At 40.8% G+C, this 25,217-nt stretch overlaps 1 long non-coding RNA gene across 1 annotated transcript in view; it reads left to right on the top strand.

Moving 5' to 3' along the window:
• Window positions 1–24,665, top strand: part of LOC118142835 (uncharacterized) — a 77,055-nt gene extending 52,390 nt beyond the window's left edge. Inside the window, exons 2-5 of the long non-coding RNA XR_013533121.1 lie at window positions 875–1,036; window positions 12,777–13,002; window positions 14,039–14,167; window positions 24,013–24,665. This is a non-coding gene — a long non-coding RNA (uncharacterized LOC118142835). The remainder of the gene's footprint in view (window positions 1–874; window positions 1,037–12,776; window positions 13,003–14,038; window positions 14,168–24,012) is intronic.
• The last annotated feature ends 552 nt before the right edge of the window (window positions 24,666–25,217 follow it).

Genomic DNA, 25,217 nt, shown 5'->3' with positions numbered 1-25,217 from the left:
AATAAATGTCTTTAAATTGGCAGTTTCAATGCATGGTTCTATTTAGTGCTGTTAACTTTGCTGAGGGATCTGAATGTTATATTATTTGAATACAATCCAGTAATATTGACTGGTGTTTTTCAGTGTTTGAATATTCCCTCTAGGCTACAGTTCTTTGTAAATATTTTAACTGAAGAAATTCAAGGAGCAGATGATATGAATGTTGTGGGAGACTCTGACAGGAAATCAGAGACTGAACAAAAACCTGAATTAGCAAAAGCAATATCAATTTCAATGGCAAAATCAAAACCAGACCTAGCAGACAAGAAAAACAAATATTTTTATTTTCATTATTAAAAAAGCAAATAACTTATATGAAGCAATAGGTGCTCTAAAGCTCAGCCTGAGCTTTTCTGAAGATGCTTTTGGATGCACTCCTTACAATTGAACAGATGTCAATGCAAGACAGGAAATTGTCTAGGCAAATAATGCTTTGTGTGCTCCACATTTTCATTTTAATAATGATAACTTATAGAAATATTTGTGGTAATATATTTCATTTTAGTAATAATTTTTACTTTCTATTTATCTTATGTTATTTTCTCCATCTTTCAATATTTTCTAGTCTCAGATGTTTATATAAAGAGATTATTTTTGCATGTTATTGAAATATATATTCTTTTTGCATTGAAATATGTTTTCTTGTTGCAGTAAATCAATTCACAGTAATAATAAGCCATGCATTTATTATTATGTCATTTCTAATAGAAAACTTCTGATAGCATAATCCTATCACAGGAAAATGACTTAGTATTCACTATTGCAGTTGCTTATTATTATATAAATAACATGTGAAAAAAGATCATAAAAAATAAAGAATAATTTATGATTTCAGGATTCCTGAGAACTAAAAATCCTGATTTGTTCCCCAATCCCAAAGACGTATGCCTCTTGGAAATTTGAAAACACCAAGCAGTGGAAGATATAGTACCACCAAATGGCTGAAATGACCACAGTCAGAAATATTTGGTGAATAGTACTAAGTACAACCCAAATGGTAAGTGCCAGAATCCAAATCCAAATTTCTTATTCTAGAACTCATGTTCTGTCTTCTACTCAAAACTTCCTCTATTGTCACTGGTTGTATATTAGTCTTTCCTTGCTCAATTATACCAGGATTCATTTATTTATCCACCAAGTATTTGCTAAGCCCCAGGTGTACAGGAATCACATTGGTCTCGCATGGTGATGTTCAATAAGTATTTATTGAATATCTGACTACCAGACACTAAAGGTATTATAGCATGAAATAGCAGTCCTAAAAGAATGAGGCACAGAATAGGCCATTTTCGATTGGGAATAGAAGGTAAAATCTAGAAAACAGTGGGACAGTTGGGATCTAGAGTGTGGTAGATGGCCAGGTGCGGTGGCTCATGCCTGTAATCCCAGCACTGTGGGAGGCCAAGGTGGGGGATCACCTGAGGTCAGGAGTTCCAGACCAGCGTGGCCAATGTGGTAAAACCCCATCTCTACTAAAAATACAAAAATTAGCCAAGTGTGGTAATAGGTGCCTGTAATCTCAGCTACTTGGGAGACTGAGGCAGAAGAATGGCTTGAACCCAGAGGTGGAGGTTGCAGTGAGTTGAGATCGTGCCACTGCACTCCAGCCTGGGAGACAGAGACTCTGTCTCAAAAAAAGAAAGAAAGAAAGAAAGAAAATAGAGTGTGGTAGATGGCTTCTGGAGTCATACCTGGCAATGTAAACGTGAAGAAGGAGGGAGGGAGGACCTAAAATGAAGGAGGTAGGCTTCTAAGAGAAAGATGAGAGCTTGCCAAGACATACAACACACTGAGTAGGAATGTGGTATTTGACATCTGATAGTCCTGCTTTCCATTCCTAATTTTTTGGGCCAGGCATGATAGCTCACGCCTGTAATTGCAGCACTTTGGGAGGCCAAGGTAGGAGACTGCTTGAGCCTAGGAATTCAAGAGCAGTCTGAGCAATACAGTCACACTCCATCTCTACAAAAAAAAAAAATCAATTTTAAAAATCTGAATTTTGTGATCTTAATAAATTTGCTGAAGCACTCCCGGCCTCAGTTTTCTCATTTGCAAAATGGGAACAAAAAAAATTAACTTTAAAGCTTATTATATGAGTTAAATACAAAGAAAACTCTTAATATAGTACCTGGGACACAGTAAATACTCAGTAAGAGGTCGATATTAATCATACTTTATCATTCTGTCTGGCTCTCAATTTTCTTGAGGATTTTAAAATATTTATTTAAAATGTGCCTTATAGATTTTTAAAAGTTTCTTCAATGGATGAAGAGTTCTGATGTAAGGAGAGACTATTTGAAATGTAGTCTGACTTTTTGGAGAGAAAAAATAGCCAAGACTTCATATTTCTCTGCATGTTTGTCCCGAAACCATGGATATAACATAAAAATAGAGGAATGTGCATGCTCTGAGATTTGGAATGTACATGCTAGTCAGAAAGAGTAAACAAATAGGCTTAGTGTGGTGGCTCATGCCTGTAATCTCAACACTTTGGGAAGCTGAAGCATGTGGATCACCTGAGGTCAGGAGCTCAAGACCAGCCTGGCCAACATGGTGAAACCCCATCTCTACAAAAAATACAAAAATTAGCCAGGTGTGGTGGTAGGTGCTTATAATCCCCACCACTTGGGAGACTGAGGCAGAAAAATTAGTTGAACCCAATGGACGGAGGTTGCAGTGAGCTGAGATTACGCATCTTCATTCCAGCCGGGGCAAAAGAGCGAAACTCCATCTCAAAAAAAGAAAAAAGAGTAAACAAATATATTCAATACGTTTGCAATATGTTTTCTCTTAAGATATAATAAATGTGGTAGCCATTCTTATTCAAGCCTGTTGTGAGCTCATGCTGCACATCATAGTTGCTTATCATTTTAAATGGTTTCACCTGTCCTGAAGAACAAACTGTTCAAGGTACTTCTCTTTCAACTGAGAAGAGGAGCCACAGCTTGGGGCCAGCTTTATCCAGTTAGAGTCCTGGAAATGACCAAGTCAAGACTGCTTCCATGATTTCCTAAACGATGATTACTTTGTATGCCTACCATGCCAAGTTGAACGTGTTTTTTCAAAAACACATTCCAGACATGTGTCACCTTGTGAACATCTTGATCTGTCTGGCCAGAAATGAGGCAAGAAAGAGGAGCCATGATCGAAAATTTCTCTGATGAAGACCTCCAACTCTTGTGTTGTAGGGACCTGGTACACCATTTAAAGAGTTTAGACATATCACTTTAACCAATGGTCCTTAAAACGAAGGAGAGCTACTAAAGTCTTCAATGAGGGTTGGGTTTGGAAGGACATGATAAGATGTATACTTCAGAAAGCTCACTCTGGCTAAAGTGAGAAGAATGGATTGCAGCACAGAAAATCTTAGAGGCAGGAGGAGGCTATTTCAGAAGACCAAGTGAGAGAGGAAGGTAGCCTAGACCAGGTGGTGGTGATAGAGATGAAGAAAGGGGGACAAATTCTTGGACATATTTGGAAAGTCTCATCATTCAGGATTTAGTTGTTGATTAGATGTAGAGAATGGGGAAGAGGAAAGAGTAAGAGAATGCTGCTCAGATTTTTGGGTTGGGCATCTGAGTAAATGGCAGTGAATTCACTCACATTGGAACTCTGGTGGAGGCAAAGGTTGGTAGGATAAGGAAGTTCAGTTTAGGACATGCTCATTTAGAGCAACCGTGGAACTTTCAAGTGAAGATCAGGTTATCAGTTCTCTGAGTCTCAGTCTAGGACTCTCCTTGCTGCTCCATAGCTGCTTTATCCCTCAGACACATCTCAGACTTGGAGATGGAGGGGAAGAGGTGCTACTACGGATCTTTAGTCATAGCTGGCATGTATTTGCCCAGATGGTTTGGCTGGGGAATCCCCTTTGGTGTTAGGGGAGATAATGTGTGAGGGTGGGGAGTGCAGGGAGAAAACCTCAATATGACAATATTCCCATTTTCAGAAACATTTATCCACTATAACAATACTGTAAATGATTCAGGCAGGCAAGGGCCGTTGATGGATGCTAAAACAAGTTTGTTTGTAAACAAGCTATTTATCCAGTCTAAAATTATCCTCCTGAAGATTATTACCACAAAGGAAAAATGCTTTAGAGTGAAGAAATCTGGGTGATGCCACCAGTACCTCCCCATAGATTATTTATTACAAAGAGAGAGAGATTCCCTAGAAGTGGAGCAATCACATGGATACTACTTTAACCACATGACCGAAAGTTACCTTCACCATCAATGGGGCAAACTACATCAGATTCCCCCTAATGTGACACACCAGGAAGGACACATTGTGTGCATAATTTGCATCTCACACCAGACAAATCCCAGAGACATGTTAGAGAACTACAGGCCTACACTCTTCAAAAATGCCAATGTCTTAAAAGACAAAGGTTGAGGAGCCTCTTCATTCTCAAATAAAAAAGACTTAAGCATAACAACTAAGTAGAAATACAAGTCCTGGAATTGGGAAAACATGTTATAAAACCCAGTATTGGAAAGAGACTGGCAAAATTTGGATGCAATTGTGTTCAGTAAGAGATTCGTATCAGTGTTAGATTTCCTAAATTTGATCATTGCACTATGTCTTTGTTCGCAGGAGACACTTGCCAATGTGTTTGGGTGGCAAGGGTCATGATATCTGCAACTTACCTCAAATAGTTCCTAACAATAATAATAATAAATGTATATATAAAGCAAACATAGCAAAATGTTAATAACTGGTGAATACAGGTGAAAGTATACTGGTGTTTTATGTATTCTTTTTGCAACTTCTCTGGGAGCTTCATATTTTTTTCAAAAGGAAAAGAAAAGAAATATATCTACCCAACCCATATACAAGCAGAGGGAGTTCTAAACACTGAAGACTCTAACCAGTATTTTTTTATTAAGATCAAATATTTAATATTATTTTTTCTAGCCACTAAATTCCATCTTTATGAAATGTTGAAATAGGAAACAGGTGAAGGAGTAATTTCCTGCACTGCCAGGCTCCTAAGAATGTACAGTATTTGCTGTCAATTTGAAACCTGCAGTGTTTAGAAAGGAATTTGCTTTCTTTTAAATCCAGGTACCAAAATTGAAAGCCCCAAATGTCCAGAGAGCAGCTGGAACAAGAATTGCTGCCTGCAGGCACTTCTGTCCACCAGCCACGTGTCAGTGAGTGGCCCTGGACACAGCCAGGCTGTGTGTGCACCTGTGGTTCCTGCCATGGGGAGCAGGAGCCATTTGGTCACTCCTCTTCATAGGGCACCACCTGCGGTCTCTCACTGCCCAGGTGAGCAGAGCGCAGGAAGTTAGGGAATCAGAGCGCTGAATGGATCTTGGAAAGCAACCAGTCCAACTCTCCCCACCTTCCCATCTGTGGCATTAATCACCTCTATAATGTGATAACCAACTGGTCAACCAACTTCTATTTGAACATACCCAGTGGCTAAAATGTCTAAGCAGCTCATCCATTTTTGAATAGCTTAAATTGTTTGAATATCCTTTCTCTTAAGAATAAGTATTAGTACAAAATGCCTACTTCCATTTCTTAGGTATCTGGTAATTTGCTTTTAGTGAAAAAATGTCAAATCAGATTAACTAAAATTGTGAAACACTTTGAATATTTACAGTCAATAACTTAAATCATATATTTTGGATCCTTCAGCAGGCCATCTATGTACAATAACATTTGGAAATCACAGAAATTTACACTTGAAGGGCCTTTCCTGTTCATTACTTTCTGAGAAATGTCCATTTTATGGCCATATATTTGAAAACAAACAAAAATACAGCAAAATTATATGGACATGTAGTAGGCATATGTGGATGTATGGACAGCACATTTCCATGTGAATAGATAGGGACATGAGAGGGTAGACATCAAGGGTATTCCTAGGGAGTGGAAGTGGGTAAAGGAAAAGAGGCTTTTACTCTTCACCTTAGACATTTTGTTATTGTTTGATTTGTTTTTAATAAACAATATGTTTCTATTTTTATCACTTAAAACCATTTTCTCCAAAATTTACAAAACAACAAAAAAGAGAAGTCACTTACATTGCGCTGAAATCTGATTTCCATGAGTTTCCATTTTCTACTGCACTTAGCAGCGAGTTGGCTACCTGACACCAATCCTTGAGGCCTCCATATTTCTCTTCTCCAAGATAAATGTTTTCATTTCCTTCAGCTCTCTCTCCGTAGGCAGGATTTCAAGTCTTGCTGACTTCTTGTCACTGCCCTCCTCCCACTGAAGTAAAGCATACAAGTGGGCTCAGAGAAAAACCCACTCAGAATTTCAGGTGGCAGTTGGCCATCTGTTGAAAATTAGCGAGTACATGGTTCTTTGTGTTCTTGCACCAACTTGGCCTAACTTTTTGGGGTCTCAGGTGCTGTATTAAAGGTGCTCTAATTTCATGCATCAGTGATGGATGAAACCAGGTCTGCAGGACACGCATGCAGTTATTATCAGAACACCATGGCAAGCTTTCCCAACACTTATAAAACCTGGCTGGTTTATCAATGCCAACTCAGGACAAAAACAGCAAGGGAAATGTATAAAGGGAATAGTAGGAAAATATAATCCCCTGGTGATCAGAAGAATTAGCAATGGTATAGCCAATATATGCATGTTATGGCAGCATATGACCAAGATAAGAGCACACAGAAAAGCGGTCAAGAGGATCAGCTCTTCCACATATTTGCTATGTGACTTGGGAAGGTTTTTTAACCACTCAGTGCCACAGTTTCATTATCAGTAAAATGGGGATAATAGCAGTCCCTCCTTCATACAGCTAACATAACGTTTAAATGAGCTATTCCTTTAAAAGAATCTCTGGCACATAAGATATGCTACTTAAGTGTCTAAGAAATGAAAAACAAATGAGATGACTCTGATTTCGTGATTTCTGACTGAAATGGTCAAAGGAAATAATATAAACAAGAGGTGTGAGAATGGGCCTGCTTGGCAAATTTGAGGTTTAAATTGCACTGTTTAGGAAACATAACGAAGAATAGAGTTCTATCGGCTGAAGCATTCCACTTGTTGCAAACACAGAAGAAATTGTCCTTTCATAGATTAGTGCTTTGGACACCTGCCTGCCTGCCATTTCTTCCTTGTCAGTAAAGGCTAAAATAGTCCAACCTCATCAGTACCAGGAACATATTAATATGTTAAATGGTTGCTACAATGAATCTTATTCAAAAGTACAATGAGAGGGAAACAACTACCACTCCTAGTTACTGCCATTTCTTCATTTACTTGGGGTCCCATGGAGTTTATTTGGGGCACACAATTGAAGTACATTCCTCTATAATTTTCTCCTGCAATGGATCAGCAATTTTTATGCATAAGGCAGACTGGATGTTTGGCAGAGCCAGAGTTCTTACTATGCTGAACATATCAGTAAAATACAAATTCTCCTTGAACTGAGTCTTTTCTAATTCCAAGTTCTCCTGTTTTCTTTAGCTTTCCCTGTGTTCTAATGCAAATCCCTGAGGGTGTAATGGCCTTCACCCAAGATGATGGGTCACTAAGAATGTTCAGTGTAGGATGTTGATCTTTATGTATTAAAAAGGGCACTGGTTCTGCTCATTATTGGTCGGAGACTCCTCTGGAAAAACATCTTGCACCACTTAGCACATTTCTTCATCAATCTTTATAAAATCTACCATTTCGCCTATACAGTCATTCTGAGTATCAAATGATATTGGTAAAAACACTTTTCAAACACCAAACCTGGAGTTGCAAGCTCGAATGCCTGTGGGGGGCAGACAGGTAACATGAATGCGTGATTAGCAGCAGATGTAACACTATGGAAAGTGGTGGTGACTGTTGACAAAGTGGGAGGTATATTTCCAGCCTAAAGACATTCAAATTTGAAGGTTAAAAAAAGTGATACTAGTGAAACAATATTGCCTAATGTCAGATTAGTTCATGGGCTGGATTTACCTACAAAACATCTTGCAACTCTCAGAAATAAAGAGCAGTATAGTATGGTAGCAGGGAAGAAAATAGATATTGGGGTTAAACTGGCCTATGTTTAAACTGATATGACCTCAATTAAGTTAAGGAGGGCCTTTAAGACTCATTTTTATATATCTATAAAATCCTGTCTCCAGGATTGTTTTGAAGACTTTAGAACAATGTAAACTTACTACCAATAATTATTAATTAAAGAAGTCCAAGCCTTTCTATGTAAATATCCTGCTCACTTTAACCTAGAATGCTCACAGCAAAATTTTTCTCCCAGTTGATTCTTATCCAAAGTGTTGAGGTGACCAAGTGCGTGCTGAAGTTAGAAAAATAGGCTGGGCGCGGTGGCTCACGCCTATAATCCCAGCACTTTGGGAGGCAGAGACGGGTGGATCACAAGGTCAAGAGATTGACACCATCCTGGTCAACATGGTGAAACCCTGTCTCTACTAAAAATACAAAAATTAGCTGGGCGTGGTGGCGCATGCCTGTAGTCCCAGCTACTCGGGAGGCTGAGGCAGGAGAATTGCTTGAACCCAGGAGATGGAGGTTGCGGTGAGCCGAGATCGCACCATTGCACTCCAGCCTGGGTAACAAGAGCGAAATGCTGTCTCAAAAAAAAAAAAAAAAGATAAAAGCATGAAGATGCGGTTGGGTGAACCTAGAGGAAGACTGTCAAGACTCTGTTCTGCGATGGCCTTGTCTTCATGTTATTCCACACTCTGAGATCTGGCCATTGGCCTTCCAATCCAACAATAAACTCATTACAACACTCAGAAATGAGAAAGCACATAGTAATGAACTCACATGAATTTCACATGCAACTGACACATGAAGCAGAATGTCTGTTTTTTTTTTCTTTAGTGTGGGTATTGATCTCTAGGTGGAGCTCTTTACATCCTTAAACCAAGGCAACCCACTCTCAATATTAGAGTATCCAAGAAACTGCAGACATCTCACTTAGCTTCCCTTGTACTACATCTGGTTGATTGTAGTTTTTACTTGCTTTAAATTTTTAAAAAAATATATGTGATACCTTTGTGAAGGAAAAAATAAAAACAAGAAAAAAAGAACTGCTCTATTTCTGAATTTAGAACCAGACATTAATTCCTGTTTCAGACTATCATGACCACAAGGAAATAAGAAATATCTTCCCATGAAATGTTTCTGCTCATGATTTCTTTCAGATACTTCAAAATATTTAGAAGTTTTAGGACTTTCATTAGCCAATGTCTGGCTGAGGTGATGTATTTTCTCTGTTCCTGAGTCGGGTGGTAGAGGGGGAATAAGCAGCAGGAATCTATTCCATCTAGGGTTGGCAGATTTGGCAAATGAAATTTGAATTTCAGGTAAAAGTGAGTACGTTTTTAGTATAAGTATGCCCCCATTCAAATTGGCAATATCTGGAATTTACGGGATATACTCATACTAACAAACTATTATTGTTTATCTGAAATTCAAATTTCACTGAACATCCAGTATTTTTGTTTGGCAACCTTAATTATTTTACCCACAGGGTAAAAGCCCTCATCAGTGGAGAGAGAGCTCTCTCCTTCGTGAGTGCTGAGGTGTTGTGGAGGTTGAGAAGGCATGTTTTCTTTGGAGACTGATTTCTGATAGGTAAGGCCTGAGCCTGGAGCACCAATAGCTATTAGATCTCTATAGTGTTCCAGCCAACTATCATAGCATCTGGCGATGGGGACCAAAGAGGAGGGAGCTGAAGAAAACCTTTCCCTCTGTGTGCTCTTAGAACAGAGATGAGTTGCTTTTAGAGATAAAATATAGCCTATTAGGACAATCAAAGAAAAAGTGTCAAATAGGATATAGGAATAAATTATCTGGAAAATCAGAATTATATATGTATCTATTACTTATTAATAGAAATGATTTTGGAGACGCCGGGCACGGTGGCTCACACCTGTAATCCCAGCACTTTGCAAGCCTGAGGCAGGCGGATCACCTGAGGTGGGGAGTTCGAGAGCAGCCTAACATGGTGAAACCCTGTCTCTTAAAAAAATAAAAATAATAAAGTGATCTGAGCACAATGGCACGTGCCTGTGGTCCCAGGTACTCTGGAGGCTGAGGTGGAAAAATCTCGAGCCAAGGAGTGTCCAGACTGCAGTGAGTGAGCTAGGATGTCACCACTGCACTCCAGAATTTAACAGTCTCCCTCTCTCTCTCTCTCTCCCCCCGCCCCCATCTCTAAAATAAAAAGTTTTAAAAAAAGAATAAAAAAGAAATGATTTTGGAGACAATCTCTCTGCCTCCTATAATTTTGCAAATGAGAATACAGAGGCTCAAAAGAGTTTCCTTTTTGGAATGTGATGGACGGGGTGTGTGTGCATGTGTGTGCAGAAGCCGAGCAGTAGTAGTTGCAGCAGTAGCAGAAGGAGATGGTGAAGGAGCAAAATGAGAAGGCCGAAGAGAAGGAGGAGGAGGAATAAAAGAGGGAGGAGGAAGAAAACAGAGGCAGAGAGACCTGAAGTACAAGTACTTGCCACTACACGTGTCCCGCTATGGGCTTCTACAACTGTTTTCCCTATAATTTTGTAAAAATGTACATAAATGATACACATTCCTTAGAGAAATCTAGGATTTCATACAAACAAAAGAAAACTCTCTTCCATTAATCCGACATATAGATATTACTATTGTTAACACGTTAGTGTACAGAGAAAGCACTTTGGTATGAAGGGCCCAGCATTCATTCTGCCTTCTTCAGGGAGTCATACCCACATTTTGCTCTGGGGATAGCCACGCAATCAATGGAATATAATTTCTAGTGGGACTACCAATCCAGGTGTCACATCCTCTGCTGGGAAAGCAGTAGGCAGGTGAGCAAGGTGTGATTTCAGTAGCTAACTAAGTGACTCAAGGACTGAAAAGGCAGGAGTTCTTCCTCCTGAAAGAGGAACGTGGTGAGATCACTCACTGGCACGTAGCACCCAAACACCTGAAGCAGCTCTGAGTCCTGGGCCTCTTGAGAACTAATTCTTCGCCTTTTCCTTCAATTCTAATACCATAAATTGATTGCACTGATGGCCCCAACTAGTGGCCTCCATATCCATGCCCTGTGCAAGAGACGGAGGCTCATCAAGAACTGAAGTCTAGTTTCCCACCTTTTAAATCTTGGATGCATTGGGACTTGCTTTAGCCAGGAGAATGCTGGAACAGGGAAGGTGTGTCCACTCGGGGCCTCAACTTCCAGAGGGCTTGTATGCTTCCAGTCTCTCTTGGAATCACAAGAACAAGATTGGTGTCAGCTGCTGGAGGATGACAAACCACTTGAAGGAGAGCACAGGGGTCTTGGCCAGCTCTTAGAAGCAGAACCACATCATGCACAGACAGCTGACCTCAGATACATGAAGGAGACCAGCTTACATCAAGAGCTAAATAAATGTTCTAAGCCTCTAAGTTTGAAGTGGTTTGTTATGCAGCAATACTTAACTCATACTTCTGTGAACTTCCACATCTTTCTGATAAATTCCATTTTTTTGTGAATTTCTGTAGCATTAAACAAAGGACTCTATTAGATACTTTCCAACTAGTCTTTCATTCTTGTAACAGAATATAATCAGATCACACATCCTCTTTTGTCGTTTACTTTATTTCCCTTTGCAACTAATTTTGAGAATCTTTCCCTAACAATCAAGTGTATACAGTAAAGAAGGAAAATCTCCCAAATGCCACTTCTGAGCCTCTGCCCAAATCAAGTTTCATCATGACATCATGGCCACTAGCCAAAATGCCATTTGCAGGTAGGCCTAGCCTGATCTGTTCTGTCCAGAAGGAAGTGCCTGTAGCTTGTTTCTCCATGAGATTATTGGACAGCACTGTGACTTTTCACAGCTTGATGACCAAGAGAAGGACACAGTCATGCCTCAGAGGTGCTTCAGAACATGAACCTTCCCAGGCTTATTTATCTCTTTGGAGAATGAAGGCAATAATTGCATTCAGAATGTTTTATTATTTTCAAACGTATAAAACATATGGGCAGCAAAGACAGAAAAAAAGATAAGACATTCCTCATAATGTTTTATCTTCTGACCCAAAACTGAGTGATTGGAGCTCTCCAGTACTTTTATTCCTGGTGATCCTATTTCCATTATCCTTTTTTTTTTTTCCCCACCAAATGGGAGCTTTAATTTGCGATATTACTTGTTTGGCAGAGTAGGACAAGGGGAGGGTGCAATGCCTGCCCCATAACTCTAGTCTTTATGCTAACGGAAATACATTAATATTTTCCAAGGAAAATGAGTGTTTGTAAAATGATCCTCCTGCAGCTGTGTACACGTTTCTATTGGAATTTTCTGAATGCATTATATGCTTTGGTCTTTTCCAATAAGGCACACAACTGGAGATCTATTCTTATCTTGCTTGCTTTTCCTTTGGATTTAATTTTTTGTTGCTAAGAGTAATTCCTCTGGCATTTCTCTCATTTAATCCTCATCAAAAGTCCATGAAGTGTAGATATTATTATTATTCTCCTTGGAATAAACTGAGGCTTAGAGAAGGCAAGTAAATGGTGTGACATCTTGTAGCTAATAAATGACAGAGCTGGGATGCCACTCTTGTGTGCCAAACTCCCAAATCAGGATGCTTTACCTTAATGTTTTAATGTCCCAGTTCCGACTGAATTTTAAATGCAATAAAGACTTAAAAATTAAATCACCAAAGTATGGTGATTCCCCTTTTTTACAAAGTGGGAAACAATAACTGGTCTTAATGAGTTTCCTTCCAGTCTTAAAAAAGTATGATGTTTAAATCTCTGTCTCTTTTCTTCCTAGGCTGCATCCTCAGACTTTCATCTAAGCCTGAAGAGGGCAAGAGAGCCAGCAATGTCTCCCTGAATGGGACTACGGGGGACCCTGGTAACGGCACCTCATTCAGCAACTTGAGAAACATCAGCAATATTACTACAAGCAATCACTTAGGTGCTTGACTGTGGACAGGAATACAAGACATGTGGAACACACTGGCATTCATTTTTAAAAGATGATTTCACCTTAAGAGGTAAATATTTATGGAAAACAAAAAAGCACCTACAAGAAAAACCAGAAGAATTATGATACAGGTCAGCACTGTCCAACAGAACTTTCTGTCATTATGCAAATGTATTATATCTGTGCTGTTCAATATATGACATATCCAATATATTAGCCACCTATGGCTACGGAGCACATGAAATGTACCTAATATGATGGAGGAACTCATTTTTAAACTTTAATTATTTTTATTAGCTTAGCTAACTTTAATGAACTAAAATTTAAATTTAAATAGCCAAATGTGGCCAGTGGCTACCATATTGGACAGCACAGCTATGCGTGGCCATAGAAGTATGGTGAAGTGGTCTGGGAATGCCTCATCAAGAAAGTACATTTTGAGAGGCTTTTGAAGTGGTGTAAGGAGGGAAGAAAATGCAGTTGGATTCAGAAAGATGGGAGGGAATGAACAAAACACAAGGTTTGTTCTAGTAGAAGGCCTGGGGTTACAGATTCAAATGCCTACAGAAAGAATCATAAGGTAGGCTGGTAGGCCAGGCACCGTGGCTCACACCTGTAATCCCAGTACTTTGGGAGGCCAAGGTGGTTGGATTACTTGAGGTCAGGAGTTCAAGACCAGCCTGGCCAACATGGTGAAACCCCATCTCTACTAAAAATACAAATATTAGCCAGCTGTGGTGGTGCCTATAATCCCAGCTACTCAGGAGGCTGAGGCAGGAGAATCACTTGAACCTAGAAGCCAGGGGTTACAGTGAGCCAAGATCATGCCTCTGCATTCCAGCCTGGGGAACAAAAGAAATAGGATTGGTGGGGGGTTATGAGGACTATGGAGATTAGAGACCCTACCCCAATCTAAAGTGGCAGTCACTAGTCAGCTCCAGACAGTTATTGCCTTACAGAAATGTAGGCTCAATGTTGACTATCTTATTTTTGGAGGAAGTCACCTAATTTTAAGTGTTGGCCATAGTATCGGTCAGCGTGGGCTGAATGTTCTTAGCAGATGCTGTTGGTGCTCCATCATATTCACTCAGCACTCCCCTCTGCAGGTGAGGCTGCCTACTGCCACTGCCTTCAACTCTGCCCTAAGGCACTGTGCACACACTTGACCTGCATGCAACGCATGTGGCAATGCTAAAATGTTAATGCACTTGCAAGTGGCTTTCAGGCAATGAGAGGTAAGTACATAAATATGCTAATCTTACCTCTCAGTTAGGATAGCTCTGAGCTATGTTCTGTATGTCTCCCAGAGTTTCCTTGTGTGACTGAGCTCCAGCTGCCACAGTACAAACTGGTAGATAATGTGCCATTCATTGAAATCCAACCCTTTTCCTTCTCACTTTCCCACTTGCCTGTCTACTGATGTTTCCTGGAATCACCTCCCAATGAACTACTTGGGCACCAATCCATGTCTCAGAACCTGATCCTGGGAGGAATCCAAACAAAAACACTGTTGCAGCAAACAAAGTCAAAATCCCAGTGGCAAACACAATAATGTTTCAATGAGGGTCATTGTGGAGACTGTTCCATCATCCAGGGAGCCAGACTCCCTGTATCAAGTGGCTCTCCATCTTCTGTGACTCCTTCCTTCTTTGCATTCAGTTGCAGATGGGGACAGATAGAGAAGGTGGAGGGCTGGGAAGAGGATTTTTGCTGCCAAGGCCTGGAAACAGTGACCAGCACTTCTGTTTATATCCATTGGCAGAACTCGACATGTGGTCCCTTCTACATGTTAGGGATGCTGGGAAATGTAGTGCAGCTGTGCACCAACTGTAGAAGGAAATAGGTTTGCTAAACACATAGCAGTTTCTGCTACTGTAACTTACTGATTGATTGATTGAGACAGAGTGTCACTCTGTTGCCCAGGCTGGAGTGCAGTGGCATGATCTCAGCTCACTGCAACCTCTGCCTTTAGAGTTCAAGTGATTCTTCTGCCTCAGCCTCCTGAGTAGCTGGGATTATAGGCATGTGCCACCACACCAGACTAATTTTTATTTTTGTTTTTTAGTAGAGATGGGGTTTTCCACATGTTCAGGCTGGTCTTGAACTCCTGGCCTCAAGGGATCTGCTCATCTCAGCCTCCATATGTGCCAGGATTATAGGCATGAGCCACCGTGCCCAGCCTGCAACTTATTTAGAATTTGTAAAAATACTGTCCAGGCCAAAGAAGCTATGCCTGTGGACCAAAGTAAGCTTGTGGACCAACAGTTTCACCTGTGGCCCAGATGTTATTCCCTAGAATTGAAAGGGAAAAAATTTGCTACCCAACAAGTTCTTAACTTGCACAGAAATAAGCGTGTCACATTTATCCAACTGTGTGGTAAAATGACTATATGAAAATTGAATCAATTCTCCAATGACTGAGTTTATAATTTCAGGGAGAAAATGATCATTTTATTTCTGATAGTTCTTCCATGATCAATGGGTTCCTAACAAGATAGCTCTTACTTCTTTCATCATCTGTGAAGTGATTATCTATCAGTAAATGAAAGGTCATGTCAGTGTAGTCCCACTTCCACCTGGTCTTCAACTTCTCCTCCTGGATTCCCTATGCTCCAGCCCCACTGCTTGTTTCTCAAACTTGCCGAATATTTTACACCTTCAGAATTTTGCAAATGCTGTTCCCTATTCCAGAAATGTGTTCCTGCTCTCTTCTTCTCTTTGCCTCATTCTTTACCCAACTGGGTCCCCTGTATTTGTCAAGTCTTGGCATAAATGTCCTTTCTTCATAGAGGCTTTGACTGACACGAAACAAAGGGGCTTTCCTCCACCCACCATTATTCCTGCTCCTTCTATCTATCACGATTCAGAACTGTATCTGCACATTTCACACACAGCAGCACTGGGCAGGAGCACTCAGTACAGTGTTTTGACGTTGTCAGAACTCAAAGATACCTGTCAAATAAATACATGAATACCAGGAAAACTCCACTGCTTTAAAGAAGTCTGTGTGGATGCCTGTTATAATTAAAATAACAACTCCTCACTGTCTTGAAAGTTTAGTTAAACTTGATTTGGATTTAACAAAGAGAAGTATTTATCTGTTGAATTCTACCTGAGGCAAAGAAATAAAATAAAAATCTCTTTATCTCAGAAATCCCTGAACTTACTCTCTTCTAAAACTTACCTAGATAAAACTCAGTGTGATCATTTATGTCAACAGGGGTAGAGATAAAAGCTCTTTGAAAAAGTGAACGTGATATTTACAAAGTAAAATGTTAATTCCTAAAAACACCATTGTCAAGTCAGGGGAAACAAGCTCGGGGGAAAAACAAGCTCAGTGGGGGAAAAAAAGTAGGAATCAACCTTGATTTTTCCCTGCTCCTTCCAATCTCTCTGCCATCATTCTGAGCTGCACTTCCAAACACAGCTCAGCTTCACCTCTTGCCTCTTCCTCTTTTGTCCAAGATTGTGTCAGTCCAAGCTGCTGAATGTATAATGAAGCTATCTGTCTAAGAAGCACAGTTACTTGTTTAGTTAGAAATGTAATTTTTTGTTTTGGGGTTTTATCTGGGAGGGATTTGTTGCCAAGTGGTAGAATTTGAAAGTGTTTTCCTTATAGGAGGCAGATTCAGAAGTCTGGCCTAAGACTCTTTTGGAAGCTGAAGCTAATTAAAATATTTATTTTCGTCCCTGTAGCTAAGACACGGCAGGGGAGAGAGTCCAGCATTTGCTTTATGAAGGTATATCTATATCCACTAACCTCTTATGTGCCACGTTCAGCGTCTGCCCCAAGGCTGCCACACCTGCTCAAACACCTGCCCAGTATGTGGTCGAACAGTATTTAACGGCTTACCTAACCCAGGGTCACCCTCCTTTACCTGAGGACAATAGAGCCCTGTTCCACATATTTATTATCTATAGACTCACCTCTGAGGAAGTACTTTCCTAGTTTCACCATCAATGAGGTCTGAAAAGCTATACAGAAGAGAAACAGAAAAAAAAGAACGCTAAAGAAAGAAGCTAAAAAATAATTGTGTCATTTTTTAAAAAAATCAGAGGCTAGGCACGGTGGCTCATACCTGTAATTCTACTTTGGGAGGCCGAGGTGGATGGATCACAAGGTCAAGAGATCAAGACTATCCTGGCCAACATGGTGAAATCCCACCTCTACTAAAAATACAAAAATTGGCTGGGTGTGGTGGTGTGTGCCTGTAGCCCCAGCTACTCAGGAGGCTGAGGCAGGAGAGTCACTAGAACTTGGGAGGTGGAGATTGCAGTGAGCCGAGATTGTGCCACTGCACTTCAGCCTGGTGACAGAGCAAGGCTCTGTTTAAAAAAAAAAAATCACAGTGGCTGAGAAAGATACAAGAATATGTTAGGTGTCCTCCGTACTTCCAGAGTGCCTACAGAATCCTCAAAGAAGTGTAAAGCCATAAAACAAGACAGTCAGTTTAAGCATTCACTGTTTTTGAATGGTGAAAATGAATAATGATGCCCCTTCTGAATAATCACTATATCCAAGGAGAGGCTAGATGCTTTACTTACATTATCACATTACTTCTCCCTACTCTCTGCCATAGTAAAGAATATATTTATGAATATGCTATTATATTTATTTAATTTTTTTTTTTTGAGACGGAGTTTCGCTCTTGTTACCCAGGCTGGAGTGCAATGGTGCAATCTCGGCTCACCACAACCTCCGCCTCCTGGGTTCAGGCAATTCTCCTGCCTCAGCCTCCTGAGTAGCTGGGATTAGAGGCATGAGCCACCATGCCCAGATAATTTTTTGTATCTTTAGTAGAGACAGGGTTTCACCATGTTGACTGGGATGGTCTCTATCTCTTGACCTCGTGATCCACCCACCTCGGCCTCCCAAAGTGCTGGGATTACAGGCTTGAGCCACCGCGCCTGGCCTATATTTATTTAATATTTATGGATGCTTTGCAAATGAGGAAACTAGGGCTCCAAGAAGTTCGATGACTTGGGAAGTAGTAACATGTGGGCTAAGAGCAGATTTGGAGGTCACATCGTCTGGCCCACCTCTGCTGCTGACCAGCAGTGTCAAATTAAGGAATTTAGATAAATTTCTTAATCTCACTAAGTTTCTGTTTTGTCACAAAAGGGCAATGGTAATAGGTAATGACACATCTTACTTGGGAAGATGTAACGAGTTAACACACACAGAGTACCTGGCACATCAACTAATGCATCACCTAGCACACAAGACAGGCTGAGCCAGGGTTTGCCATCCTCCTCCTCAGAGACGCACATGGCTAGCGGGTTGAGAATGAGGCTGCCAACTCTGGTTGTTTTATTCTGCTCATAAAGCTTCTGTATGTTCCATTTGAAAAAACTAAATTCAGAGAAAAATAGCTGGAAATAGAAAAGGATGGTCAAGGGAGAACACCAGAACCAGAAGGAGGCAAAGATCAGTTCCTTCTGTATCTGGAACTTGCCTTCTATGGGCCCTTTGTATCCTCTACCAGGACCTGGAGAAAAATCTGTTTGGTGAGCTAAGAAGTATTTGTTTTTTTAATCAAGAGAAGTCTCTATAAGGCTTCCAGAATTCTCATCCTTGATGGTGAAAGAAATTACAATGTGCATATTCTATTGTTACAGGCCAACTTCCCATCTTCCTTCCCCCAAGACTGCCTTTCCCCACACCTTATTCCACATTCTCCCCCTTCTCCACTTCTTGACATTGGCCTGGTTCTTCAAGGACCACCTGAAATCCCACCACCTCTCCAGGGTTCTTCCCCAGGGTTCTGGTCTCCCCTTTCTCTGGAGGCTGAAACATGTATTTTTAGATTAAATATCTAATTGATTTTCTGTTTGTTTTTTTTTTTTTTTTGAGACGGAGTTTCGCTCTTGTTACCCAGACTGGAGTGCAATGGCGTGATCTCGGCTCACTGCAACCTCCACCTCCTGGGTTCAAGCAATTCTCCTGCCTCAGCCTCCCAAGTAGCTGGGACTACAGGCACGCACCACCATGCCCAGCTAATTTTGTATTTTTAGAAGAGATGGGGTTTCACCATGTTGACCAGGATGGTCTTGATCTCTTGACCTCGTGATCCAACCGCCTCAGCCTCCCAAAGTGCTGGGATTATAGGGCGTGAGCCACCAGGCCTGGCCTGATTTTTCTGTTTCATGTGGGCTAATATCCCCTAAATAGGTTATGTACTTCCTTTGTGTAGTAAATGTCAAACCTGGAAGGTTCTAAATAGATATGTACTTTGTATAAATTATTATTGAGAACTGGACTGATTGTAACATTTGTGAAACACCTACCTGGTAATGCAGATGCAACTGAAAACTTGGCACAGCATTTTAAGGCTTGGTCCCCACCCTCAAGGTGCTTTCTTCCATAGAGAATAAAGCCCACAGCCTTTTATAACTGGGAGGAACTGAGGCAGAAAGGTTAGCATTATGGGTTCTAGAGTTACTTAATTTCCCTTGTTTTTTTCTTAACAGTAAAACGGATATAACAGTGGTACCTATTTCATGGGGCCTTTGTCAGGTTTAAATGAGAAAATGCAAGTAAATCCCAGTGCAGAGCCTAGGATATCCTAAGAGTTTAAATATAGCTACAGGTAGGTTCAAAAATTAGAGGAGCAATTGTTCAAATGTCAGGGGGAACAACAAACATTTTATAATTAAAAGGTTCAACTGGGTATACTTCCAGAGACAGCTGAGCTGCTTTCAAGTTATTTTGAAGGTATTTTATGCTAAGTATACAGTAGAGCTAGATATTTCTGCTTACGCTAATTTCTATGCAGTGGGGCAGGGGAGAGGAAGTAAGAGTTAGAGCAATGGAAAGTAGTGTGCTTCTGGCCCTGGGAAGTCCCAGGTGGGAGGTGACTGGAAGTCAAGTTCATCATTGACCTCTCCTACCTGAATCAAAGGAATGAGTAAATTGGGGACAAATTGGTAGAGTTCCAAGTCATGAACCTGAGTTTCGTTGCTTTATATTCTATTATGAGGAGAGTGTAGGGTTGGATATACTGACCTGCAGTGAAAGTGTGTTTTATTTTTTTCAGCAAAGGCCCCATTTCAACACAGGCAACATTTTCTTTTTTTCTGAGGCTGCTTTAAGGAAAGCAGAAGTGAAAATAAGCAGGTAGATTGGATATTACTGAGCTGAAATCATCTGGCCTCAGAGACATCTTGTGAGATAGCAGACAGGCTCTATGAGCCCTTGTGCCCGACTTTGGCACAGGAGATTGGGGAGTACCACTCTTTGGCCCACACTAATGTGCTGTATTAAAGGGGCTCCAGGAATCCTTTGAATGGGATTCTAGCAGTTTCTAGCAGTTGCTGGTCCTGTTGGAAGTATCTATAACACTAAAATGTAGCTCCCCCAGCCACTGCATTTAGGGTAAGGGTACCACTCATAGCAACTAGGGACATCTTGTTCAAAGCCTCCTGTTCCAAATTTAACTTGTGTTTTTGGTGAACTTGGTTGTGGGTGGAGTTGACACCTGCCAAGAAGGTCCCAGGTTGATCCTATTAATAGGCACCCTATTAATAGGCACTTAAAAGGAAGTTACAGTGCTCAGTTGCACTTGGTTGAACTATCACTTTGAATGTGATCATCCTCCTCGCCTGAATGAAAATAAAAGAGAACCACCTGCAGTTAGATGCAACAGAAACACGTGCTGAAATACGCACAGGAAGCTTTGCAGGCTCAATGATGACAAGCTGAACCTCTATTAGGAAGATGATAAGGTACACATTCTAATAATAGTAACTAAACAGTGAACATCTCCTGTCTCCTTACTCTGTGCCAGGTAGTATACTCAGGACCATAGCTGTATTATGTCAGAGTCCTTGCATCTCTCTGTGAGGTAGGTACTAAGGTCTTCCTTTTATAGTTGAGGTACCTGAGGCACTGAGAGATCAGGTGCCTGCCTAGGTCATACAACCAGAAAGTGCAGAGGCAAAATGTGAACGAAGATTGGCCAGGTTTCAGCATCTCCACTTGTTCTACCAAGCTGCCACTGTCAGTCTCTAATGTAAGCTTTATTGAACCAATTCACAAACCACCTGCTGGGTGTGGGACAATGTATAAAATCCCCAGGGGGCACAGAAAAGAAGTATAAGCTTGACTGTGCTTGCAATATAGTTCCAAAAAAACCAAAGAACTATTTGTGTGGTTAGTAATTGGATTAGAATAAGGGCCATCTCCCAAAGAAAATAGTAATCCTTCGCAGGGTGGAGACCACATCTGTTTTCCTATCCAGAGAGCTTTGCTCAAAGGCCTAATATCTCCCAGGCTCTGGACAAACATCTCTTGATGCTGAAGGGAGGGACATGGTGTCATAGAACAAATCAGGTCTCACAGCTGAAGGTCCTAAGTACTGGTCCCAGCACTACCCTAAACTTGTCCAGTACCTTTGGCAAGTTAACTTACCTCTCTGGGGTTCAATTTCCAAATCTACAGAAAAGAAATAAAATTTAATGTATGCTCTAGCCTACTTCACAAAGTTCAGTGGGGATGAAATGCAGTAATTAAACAAACATGCTATGGCCGGGTGCAGTGACTCATGCCTGTAATCTCAGCACTTTGGGAGGCCAAGGTGGGTGGATCACTTGAGATCAGGAGTTTGAGACCAGCCTGGTCAATGTGGTGAAACCCTGTTTCTAGTAAAAATACAAAAAAATTAGTCAGGTGTGGTGGTGCGTGCCTGTAATCCCAGCTACTCAGGAGGCTGAGGCAGGAGAATTGCTTGAACCTAGGAGGCAGAGGTTGCAGTGAGCCAAGATCATGTCACTGCACTGCAGCCTGGGTGGACAGAGGGAGACTCCATCTCAAAACAAAACCCAATACATTCTATGCAACACTATAAGGAATTTCTTTAGTGAGCTTTATTCCTAGGGAGTGCTGCAGAAAATCATGGGACTGGATATCACTGAGGGCTGAGTGCTTGGGCATGACTTCATGAATGAAGGGGACAACGGAAGCTATAGAGTCTTGTGGATTGTAGAACTGGTTAAACTGGCCAATTCTTATCATACGTTTGAAAGCTTGGAGTGGAATGTGAAGGATGCTATACAAAGTTGTCTCCAGCTTTGGGTTCCAGGATCGCCTTGTCTGGTGAAAGGAGCCGTGATGCTTTTCCTTCCTGTAAGCTTTGCCATCATCCTTCTCTTCTTGGCAATTCATGCCTAACTAGTGACATTTCCTAAGCACAAGATACCATAGCTGTCAAAACAGGATTGGAATTCCTATTATTGAGACAAATTTTTTGGTTTACATGTAACCACCCAATGGGTTCATCTTGCCTGCTGCCTAGACAAAGCCTAATTATCAAGACGGGAATTGCAATACGGAAAGAGTAATTCACGCGGAGCTGGCTGTGCGGGAAATGGGAGATTTATTATTACTCAAATCAGCCTCCCTGAGCATTTGGGGATCAGAGTTTTTTAAGGACAATTTGGTGTGTGTGGGGAAGCCAGTGAGTCAGGAGTGGTGATTGGTCAGAGATGAAATCATAGCTAGTCAAAGCTGCCTTCTTGTGCTGAGTCAGTTCCTGGGTGGGGGCCACAAGATCAGATGAGCCAGTTTATCGATCTGGGTGGTGCCAGCTGAGCCATTAAGTGCAGGGTCTGCAAAGTGTCTCAAGCACTCATCTTAGGAGCAGTTTAGGGAGCGTCAGAATCTTGTAGCTTCCAGCTGCATGACTTCTTTTTTTTTTTTTTTTTTTTTTTTGAGACGGAGTTTCGCTCTTGTTACCCAGGCTGGAGTGCAATGGCGCGGTCTCGGCTCTCACCGCAACCTCCGCCTCCTGGGTTCAGGCAATTCTCCTGCCTCAGCCTCCTGAGTAGCTGGGATTACAGGCATGCACCACCATGCCCAGATAATTTTTTGTATCTTTAGTAGAGACGGGGTTTCACCATGTTGACCAGTGGTCTCGATATCTTGACCTCGTGATCAAAGTGCTGGGATTACAGGCTTGAGCCACCGCTCAACCCTGACTTCTAAATCATAATTTTTAATCTTGTGGCAATCCAGTCCCCAGGCAAGAAGGTGGTGTGTTTTGGAAAAGGGCTGTTATCATCTTTGTTTTAAATTATAAACTGTAAACTAAGCTTCTCCCAAAGTTAGTTTGGCCTATACCCAGGAAGGAACAAGGACAGCTTGGAGGTTAGAGGCAAGATGGAGTTGGTTTGGTCAGATCCCTTTCACTGTCTCAGTTACAATTTTGCAATGGCGATTTCAATCATTCTAAATCTCAGTTTCCTCAGCAGAAAATAAGGATATGATAATAGTACCAACCTTATAGGATTATTGTAAATTTTTTATATAAGGTAATTCCTATAAAGGAGCTTAGCCCAATGGCTAGAAAATAAATGTAGGCCATTGTTAATATGCATATGCAGTTATACTTACTGTGTAGTTCTCTTTTTCTTCTACCAGCCCTATCTTCAAATATACTTGTTATCAGTTAAAATTCTATATCTTAGAAAGAGATTTTAAGGCCTTGGGAAAGGTTAGTGAAATCAATAAACTGAGAGTTGCTAAAAAGTTAGTTACAAGGCAAGAAGCCAGAAACATCACCCTCCCTGGAGTCAGGCCGTTCCCCAATCATCTAAACTGAAAAACATAAATAGGGCAAAGATAATCTACTTCATAAGATTATGAGTAAATGACATGCAAGCATTTTTTTTTTTTTTTAATTCTACAGCCCCTCTCAGAGCATTGAGAAAGCAAACTTTTCGTGAGGCAGTCACTATTATTTGCTCTTTATTGCCTTAAATTTCCAGGCTGTGGAACCCAAAGTCAACCCCCAAGCAGCCCCAGAAGAAAAGTACACTTTGGATCATTACAGTCCTTTAACTTTCTTGATTGACCTTCAAAGGCCATGAATTGTTTCCAACAAAGAAGCTGAAATGAAAGAAGGAAATTCAACAAAAATGTCTGTTTGTGTTATCTCTCTACTTTCAGGGTTTATAGGTTTGGGGGAAAGTTTTTCTTTTCGGTGGAACAGAAGAAGGGAATTAGAGAGACTATAAAGCATTTCTTAGCTTTCCAGAAGCAGAAATGGAAAATCCTGACCCTAGAGTCTTGCTTTCTTCCTAGAAATAGAATGCTCCTGAAGTTCCCAGGAGAGCCTTCAGCAGACAGATGTCAATCATTCAATCGCCTGCTTTGCTTGGTGGAGTTGCGAGAGCTTAAAGAAGAGGAAGTAAACTCAAGCACACATCCTGGAAACCTCTAGACACAGGTCAAATTGCACTGAGGTCAATTAAAAATGACCAAAGACCCGCCCCTTTGAAAACACTGTGGGCAGCCATTTTGTCTCAAGGAAACTGCACAGATCTGACATAAAGTAGTTCTGGATGTCTCTTGGTTGTATATGGCATTCCCTTGAAATAAGCAACTCTCTGAAAAAGATCATAATACAGAACAAAATGAAGTATTCTGCGGTGAAGTTGAAGTACAGATTCAACAAAGAGACTTGCCCTCAGGCTACACAGTGAAAGGTTGGAAATCCCAGAGCAGCAACTTGGAGATCCCACCTGCTACATACTTGCCTGCGTACTTTAAGGTCCTATAGACAATCGTCTTTCTGTTCGTGTAGATTAACCTTAAATAAACTTGTTCCCTTTTGGAGGTGGTATTTCTTGTTTGATTTCTCGTGCTTTTCTCCCCTATTTTATAATGAGTTTCATTCACTCTGTGATACTTTCAGAAAAGATAACCTTTCACTAAGGGATGTTGCTGAGATAACCTCCAAGCCACAAACACAGGTTTTAATCTTACCTCAGGGAAGGTCTGTCTCCCTTGCAGACTGGTTTAGGTCTGAGTGGGTTTGCCTATCAGCATCTTTTCTGATGAGGCATATAGCCCAGCATGGCAGCAAAGAATCCTGCCGCAGGCAGATAAAGCTTTCTAAAAATGTTTTAATTTTACTTTAAATTGACAAATAATAATTGTATATATTTGTGGGATACAAAGTGATATTTCAATACATTCATATATTGTGGAATGATCAAACCAGGCTAATTAACATATCTGTTACCTTACATACTCATTGCTTTGCCATGAGAACATTTAAAATCTAATCTTTTAGCAATTTTGAAATATACAGTCCATTATTGTGCTAGTCAGTACACTGTGCAATAGATCAGCAGAACTTATGCCTCAGATAAAGCTTTGAATCCTATGAATCCTGTTACCACAGACTAGTGAGTGACCTCAGACCAATTACTTAACCCCTCTAAACCTCAATTTCCTCATCTGTACTGTTTAGACTATAATAGAATCTATCTCACAGGGATGTT

Source organism: Callithrix jacchus, chromosome 1, assembly GCF_049354715.1.
Source record: "Callithrix jacchus isolate 240 chromosome 1, calJac240_pri, whole genome shotgun sequence".
NCBI lineage: Eukaryota > Metazoa > Chordata > Mammalia > Primates > Cebidae > Callithrix > Callithrix jacchus.
Note: the sequence above shows the minus strand (reverse complement) of the source record. Positions and strands in the feature narration are given on the sequence as shown.